The sequence below is a fragment of the Camellia sinensis genome, chromosome 15, assembly GCF_055761805.1.
Source record: "Camellia sinensis isolate YWXY chromosome 15, ASM5576180v1, whole genome shotgun sequence".
Taxonomy (NCBI): domain Eukaryota; kingdom Viridiplantae; phylum Streptophyta; class Magnoliopsida; order Ericales; family Theaceae; genus Camellia; species Camellia sinensis.
The window spans coordinates 48,215,681-48,223,814 of record NC_138975.1 but is presented as its reverse complement, the minus strand read 5'-3'; the positions used below and the strand labels follow the sequence as shown (position 1 = coordinate 48,223,814).

The following is an 8,134-nucleotide window of genomic DNA, read 5'->3' as shown; positions in this document are numbered from 1 at the left end:
ACTGAATCGATGATCTGAAAACCACAAACCCGCAATTTTTGTTACCTCAATTCGCCTTGCGTGTATGGCTCAGGCGGTTGAGGTCCATTTTGACCTTCGTATCAGCCGTTCGTATCACGTGGAATGCACGTGCAACATTATTCCGTTAATTATTTGGACGGCAAACACAAATTGGACTTGACAGACACAAATTATTAAAGTTTAGGGACTAAAGAAACACAAGCAATAGTTAAGGGACCAAATAGAAAAAACGCGTATAGTTTGTGGGGTAAAAGTGTAATTTACCCAATAATAAAATATTTTTATGCTGTCAACGTGTTATTTCCTGTTTAATTTTGAACAGAAATTAATTTTACAAATAAATTGTGAAAAATTTAAAACATAAAGGGCCAAAGTGAAAAAAAAAAAAACAAATTTTAAAGGCCAAAGTAAAAAACTAGCCAAACATAGAAGGGGCAAAGTGTAATTTACCACAAAAATTTGTGTCAAACTATTTTGTGAAACTTTTGCTGACAACTTCTAAGGTAAAAGTAACTAGAAAAATATGATTATTGAGAAGTAGAGAAATAAAATGCTTTTATATTTAACTTTCTAATTATCTGCTTGTAAAAAGCTACACCAAACAATCATACTCTGGACTACCAACCCTCAATGACATTGCGATCAAGCTATTATTCAAACCATTTAGAGGTTCAAATCCCTCCCGCCCTTTTCTATCGACATTCATCAACCTATTATTCCACAAAAGCCGAAACACAATGTTCACCAAGATGTCTACAACTTCCATAATTATGGAACAAAGTGACGTACACTTTATATTTCCAAATCCAAATTGCTATAATGCAGGCATCCATATTCAAGGAGAAACGGCAAGATATGTACTAAACCACCAGAACATAGGGACCATAGAAGCAACTTGATGGGAAATTTGGATTTGAATATGATCCACTTAGGATCTCAAAAATTCACAGTAACACAAGCAGAGAACAAAAAACAAAATTTCAGTCAATTTTTGCTCTTTACTCTACGCAAATTCATTGTCTAATAGTTTCAACATGAATTACTTGAGTAGAAAACAGAAACTCCCTTTTCCAATTATTTGTAAAAACATCAAAAATATTGATTCATCCTAACAGCTTCAATGAAGAGATTACTTAATCCTTGGCCATTTAGACAGAACAGAAAGCTCTAGGTATACAGTATCGGTGCAAGAAAGGCAGCACATGGACAATCTTGCCATCCGCAATTGCAAAATAACTTGCTCAGTAATATAAGGCGTCCTGATAATCCTGAAAGTTGGCAGATGCAAAAGACATCACAATTAAAAATAATAAAAAAATTGTGCAAAAGAAAAATAATCCCAATAACATACTTTTAATCACATAAGATCTAAGATAATAGCCAAACTAGTTTAATCCCCCAAATTAGCAAGCTCATCATATCTAGAAATTCTAAGAAAACTAGCAAATGCAACGTACAATTTCCCATCCTTCAAACCTAACCACATTTAATGTTAAAACTACTCAAATCGTTAATATTCCTCAAGAAAACCCTAAATCTCCAAAAATAAACCCACGGCAACAAGGGGCTGTTTTGGGTGACCTCTCAACTGTTTCGAACTTCTAATCCTCAAACAATCATCAAGAAAGAAAGAGGGAATCTTACCTGCTTTTTGGCAACAAGGGGCTGTTTTGGGTGACCTCTCAACTGTAATGTACAATCTCACCTGCTTTTCTGTGTGTGCACTTGCCCTCTTTATTGATGTTTATCTTAGTCTTGTATATTGATTTTCATCAATAGCATTCCTTCTTCTTAGGTGAAAGGGGTCAAAGTCACTTTGACTTGGCTTGTCTCTTAACTTTTTGCAATGAAGAGTGAGAGAGGAGCAAAACCCTCTCCCCCTAAACTTCTTGTTGGTGTGCACATCTCTCCCTCCCTTCTCTTGATTTCTTCATCTTCTACCAGGAGAATGAGAGTGAGAATGTAGGTTTAAGTTCACATACACAACGATTTAACATGCACGTTCCAAAACATGAAACATTTTCCTGTGCATATTATTAATATATTTACTTGATGAAACAATCATATGTAATGAAGTCAAATCTAGAAAGAGTGAAGGTTCAGCATGACAAAATGAGCACAGAAAAAGGGCTACAATGCCTCCTATAATTATGTTTTCACATGATTAGTTTGAACAAATAATAATATGTATTTCAACGGGTGTAGAATGACACTAATGAGGCAAACCTAACCACATCTTTTGTCCCATTTGATTGGGATCAGCTGCATGAATATTTTTTTCTCCATTTTTTTCATTTCAAAGAATATCTAAGGACTCTAAATCTTTAAAGAAAAAACTACACTCACATTTGGAGGTAGCATAAATTTTAATATGATTTATTCAAGCATACCCATATCAACCATAGTTTTTGAAGCAAATCGCATGGAAGCATACCCAAGTGGCATACCACTTTTCCAGTGCTTGTAAAGGTTAAATAAACAATTTTTTTAAGATTATCATGAGATTGAGATGAATATGTTGATTGAAAAGAAAATCATCTAGTCCACCTCCAAAATATTTAGCACTGAACAATAAGTGAAGGCTCTCCAACTTAAATTTTAGACCCTTTTTGTGACGAATCAAATTCGGTAATAAAAAATTGGGATATAACCAGAGCAACAATAAAAATTGGCTTCAATCGTCAATCGTAACAAGAAGAAAATCAAAAAATGAGTCACTAAACAAAAGTGAAGCGGTTTGACTTGGAGCATTTATGAAGATGAAGAATAGACTCATGATGGAAGAGTGAAGCAGCCTAAGATGCAGACAGAATCAGCATCTCTTTTGATAAGAAAATGATTGTCGTGCAAGAATTAGGCCTTGAAAAATGTTAGTTGTTTTTCAGTGGAGTAGGTGTCTTTCAAAGCATCAAAGATTGACAGAGATACACAGCAGCATCCATACTGATATGGGACATCCAGACGCAAGAAGTGATTAGCCGGAGCCGGGCTACACGCAGAGTGGCAAAAGTGCCTGTTCCCCAAGTGTGCGAGGTGAACAGGCACTTTTCCAGAGGCCTTGATGATATCCCAAATTGAAAGAAGAGAAAATATCATTTTGCCCCTTCAAACTATCACTAAAAAATCAATTCAAGTTATGTCAATTTTATTCCCAAATTATTCGTTTTTGCCTCCATTTTACTCCCCACCGTCAATTGCCAACTATAATCAAACAAAAGTTGTTGATTTAACACCTAAACTACATTTAAAATTTAATTTTATCCACCCACCTACCCACCGTTACCATTTTTCACCACCGTCACTTGTCACCACTTGCTATTTTTCACTCTTTTTTATATTTTTAAAACTTTTTAAATATTTTGTCAATTACTAAATGCGTTTGTAGTTTATGTTTTTTTAAAAATAAACAAAAACTAATTTATAAAATTTTTATAAATATAAACTAAAAACATAAACGTTACTAAACAGACCCTTATAAATGACAATTTTTGAAGCGCCATCATAGGTTGTCATCTGTTAACACAGTTCCATCATAGATAACTGATGATGTCACGATGACACGTGGTGACATTTTTAATACAAAACGGTGTCATTTTTTATTTTTTTTATAGAAAACCAATTCATAATGGAAATGATGTCATGACATATGGTGGTGTCTTATAAACGCCATCAATTCATTTTTTTTCTTCTTTTTTTTTTTTTTGTAAAAAAAAATCATAATTAAAACAAACTAATGACGGTGTGCCTTTTTCTTTTCTTTTTTGGAGAACACACAAAACATCGATATATATATATACATATTTATTATGTAGGAAAATAACATTCACATAACTTCAAGCTGCACACATATAGTCAAAATCATATAGTCTTTCCCTTCAACAAAACCATACAAACCACCAAGTATATCAAAATAAAATTTTTAAATTGTTTGTGATAAAACCATCAAAATATTGAATATTTGATGAAATTTCCAACTATACATGCTCATAAAACCATGTCAAAGTTCTAACATCCACCAATCTGCAATTCTGTTAAAATTTGTAACTATATTTGCTCTAACAAGATTATATCTTAATAGGATTTCAATTTTAGTAAGGCCGTTACAAAAAACAAGTTGCAAATCATTCTAATTTTTTTTTTTTTTTTTTTTGATAAATAAGTTGCAAATCATTCTAATAAGATTTCAATTTTGGTCCATTACAAAAAACACAAGAGCTAACAAATTATAATCCTTTCAAAGAAAATCCCCAATAAGCCAAAAAGGGAAATTTAGTCAAAAACCCTCCATTGGACCCTTGTTTGGTAAAAATGACAATCCAATTTATGTTTTTTCGTAAACCCCCTAAGGAGAAGACACATAATTGAGTAATGACAAAGTAAAATATCTTTATTCTTGGAAAATTTTGCCAGAGTAACATGTTACTATGAACCAGAGTAACCTGTTACTATCAAATAGAGTAATTGTCAAACAAAGTAACATGTTACTGTGAGACAGAGTAACATGTTACTGTGAGACAGAGTAACATGTTACTGTTACCGTTTACATCAATTTCAACGGTAATAATTTTTTTTTTTAAAGAATTTCATAGTCAACATTGATCTTATTTGATAGATCTTGATCATAAAATTCTAAAAATATTAATTTTATTAAAAATCGACATTTACATCAAAAGTTATATTATTTTAAAGTTTAATATTTTGATAATAATAATATTTGTTGGACTTTTCAAGAAATTTTTTTTATGCTTGTCCTTAATACATTAAAATTTTATTATGAAGGGGTTTTGACCAAATCCCCCAAGCAATAAAAGCTAACAAAAACATAAAGAGATAAAACTAATACAAACATATATGTACTGTGTACTATAACATTGTGGGGGCATATTTTGTAAATGACAACACGCAGCCAAGGTGACGCCAAAATATCAGCCGAGGTATCACGTGTCTTGGTCATGACGTCGAGATGATCTCAGCTAGGCCGAGGTTATCTACAGAGATACCGGAATCCGATATGAGCAGATAAAAGGTAAGAGTCCTAGAGTGAGGGAGGACCTCAGCCTGGATAAGGATAAAACTCTTAGAGAGTTTATCTTTATTTATTGGAGAGTCTAGGATGAGCATTGAGCCAGAGTCCAAGAGAAGCTAGGCTTCTACAAAGATTAAGTTAGTGCTGGCTATAAAAGTAAGGCACCCTCGTGAGTCTAAGATATGTTTTTGTATCCTAACTAGTGAGTTAAGCACTGTTTGCTATCTTCAAAAGATAATTGAGTACTGACTTGATCGTCAGAGTGCCCCCGGGTGGACGAACCACCGCCGGAGTCTTATCTTTCTGTGGCAGGTTGTTCAAATGCAATCTATTCTATCGGTGTTTCCCAGCAGAGTACCTGTTTGGCAGTGAGGTCAGAAAACAACACCCACAATTTGGGGCCGTCTGTGAGAAGAAAGGAGAATAAATGGCCAATGACGGACAAAAAGAGAATATTGGGGACGGCATCCCTACTAGAAGTGGTAAACACATTGACCCTAACGTAAAAAAGGATAACTACAACGAAGAACCTTGGGATAAGAATCCCGGAGAGAAAGACGTCGGCCAGGAAAGAGATGTACCAAAGAAGGCAGACCGAGGCGGATATTACAATGAGAACGACCTCCAGATATGGAAAGATAGATGCCTGCGGAAGGACGGCGAGATGAAGGGAATGGCGAACAAATTGGCAGACCTGCAATCGGTCGTCAATTTCATAATGCAGAACAACGTCATGCAGCCACCGTTTCCGTTACAAGACACTCTGATTCCAGCGGCCAAGAACGATGCCCAAAAATGGAAGGCAGAAAATAGTTCCTGCAGTCCCTTAGCATGACAGGACCAAGGAACACTCTCACCGGCCTTCACGGGAGGTCGAGCGAGGAGAGTCGATGAAGAGAGAGTCTCGGAAGACACATCGTACCAAAGAAGCCTACACCAAAGAACATCGGCATGCTCAAGGGAAAGAGCTTTGTTTCGACACGACTAATGGAGGGAGGTCCAAGAGGACTCATAACGACACCGGGAGTAGCGCACCAAAAAGGTTGAAATCCGTTGACAGCCGAGCTCCTGGATGGACCAAGGAGGATTTGAGAGATTACCTCCAGAGGAAGCTGCAAGATGCTGAGGTAACCTCTCCTGTCAAGCCGAGAACGCCGTTTTTGATAGAATTGGATAAATTTAAGGCCCCAAAAAGGTTCCACATACCGAGATTCCAGATATACGACGGTAAGTCTGACCCTAACTTTTACGTCGGCTTGTACCTGAACTCAATGGCACTATACACCGGGAACAAGCTATTGCTCTGCAAGATGTTCCCCTCATCCTTTGGGAAAATCGCATCAGACTTGTTTCACAATTTGCCGAAAGGAACTGTGAAAAGCTGGAAAGGCCTGGCCGAGATGTTCGTGGCGAGGTTTGTGACAAACAAACTACAGCCGTTAAGGGTGGACTCCCTGATGGCTCTGAGAATTGGCGAGAATGAAAGCCTCAGGGCTTATGCCAAAAGGTACTACGAGGTGTTTAACTGAATACTAGGGTGCAACCAAGAGGTGGCGGTCGTGTCTTTTAAGAACGGCCTGAACGATGACTGTCTACTTTGAAAATCATTGGCAAAAACACTGCCAAAAAGTATGGAGGAACTCATGGCCAAGATCAAGAAGCATGCAAGAGCGGAGGAAGACATGCCGGGGACAAAGGCGTCAAAGCAAGAGAAGAGGAACGGCTTGCCGAAGCGAGGCCGAGGTAATACAAACTTTAACAGACAAGAAACGGGATTGAGGGCTGCACAGGCAGTCACTATCGTATTCCGCATTCCGATTTACAAAGTCCTGGAGAGGATCAGGAACCAACCGTATTATAAAGCACCAGAGAAGATTCCTGGCGAATTTATGGGAAGAAGTCTGGGGAAGCGCTATGCTACCACAATGAGAATGGGCATCTGACTTAGGGGTGCAGAGCCTTAAAGGCACATCTGGAAGATCTGGTAAGATAAGGTCATTTAAGGAACCTGGTAGATGAGGCTAGGACAAGGGAAGAACAAGCGAGACTGCTTCAGGCACCACCAGTGCCACCTCCACTAGCACCACAACCGCAAGTAGGCGGACCTCGAGTGATCAATGTGATTCACTCGAAAGTCAATGAGAATGGGATACGTGGGAAGACTCAAAAGGTGAAACACTTACAGCACGTGTGTCAAGTCCGGCAGAAAAGACCTAGGGCAGACAAGTACCGAGGACCAATGGTGTCCTTTACTGAAGACGATCTAGACATGATGCAACATCCACACAACGATGCCTTGGTAATATCTCTTAAGGTTGGAGAGTGCTAGGTAAAGCGCATTCTAATTGACCAGGGCAGCTCTTGTGACATCATGTACGTCAGATGTTGCAAGGAGCTTAGTCTTCACCAAGATAATCTGGAGCAGTCCAATGGTCCAATGGTTGGGTTCAACGGAATGTCGACGTAGCCCCTGGGAGCAATAAGTTTGGAGGTGCAGGCTAGTACCAAGAAGGTAAACACAAAGTTCATAATAATTGACATCCATTCCCCTTACAATGTTATCCTAGGAAGGCCATGGTTGCATTCTATAGAGGTTGTTCCCTCAACACTGCACCAGCTGTTGCGGTTCCCAATAGAGTATGGAATTGAGGAGGTTAGAGAGGATCAGGTGCAGGTAAAGAATTGCTCCATGGAAGCAATGAAATCCACTTGTAGCGTACGAGAAGCAGAATCAACAGAAAATGAGGACGAGGACATGGAGGTCCTGGATGACGTCGGCAAGGAACCAGCCGACAAAAGCAAGGAAGCCCTAAAAAAAAATCCTGGTCCAGCAAGGAGATGAAGAGCGCTTCTTTCTTCTCGGCTCAAGCTTGGCCGACGAAGAGGAAAAGAAGTTAGAGGCGTTCTTGAGAGCGAACATTGAGGTGTTTGCCTGGATACCATATGAGATGCCTGACATTGACCCCGAGGTCACTTGTCATAGACTGAATGTTGACAGATCAGCCAAACCAATCATTCAACGGGCTAGAAGGCCGACCTTGATGCATGTTGAGGCAGTAGAAGAAGATGTGGATAAATTGCTGGAGG

The 8,134-nt window shown here is 38.2% G+C and overlaps 1 long non-coding RNA gene across 1 annotated transcript; it reads right to left on the bottom strand.

The window, feature by feature from the left end:
- Positions 1 to 916: 916 nt before the first annotated feature.
- On the bottom strand, positions 917 to 1,818 carry LOC145813851 (uncharacterized). Its single transcript, XR_014357210.1, has 2 exons — positions 1,666 to 1,818; positions 917 to 1,289 (listed from the first exon to the last, which is right to left on the bottom strand). It is a non-coding gene; the product is annotated as an uncharacterized LOC145813851 (long non-coding RNA).
- Positions 1,819 to 8,134: the final 6,316 nt, after the last annotated feature.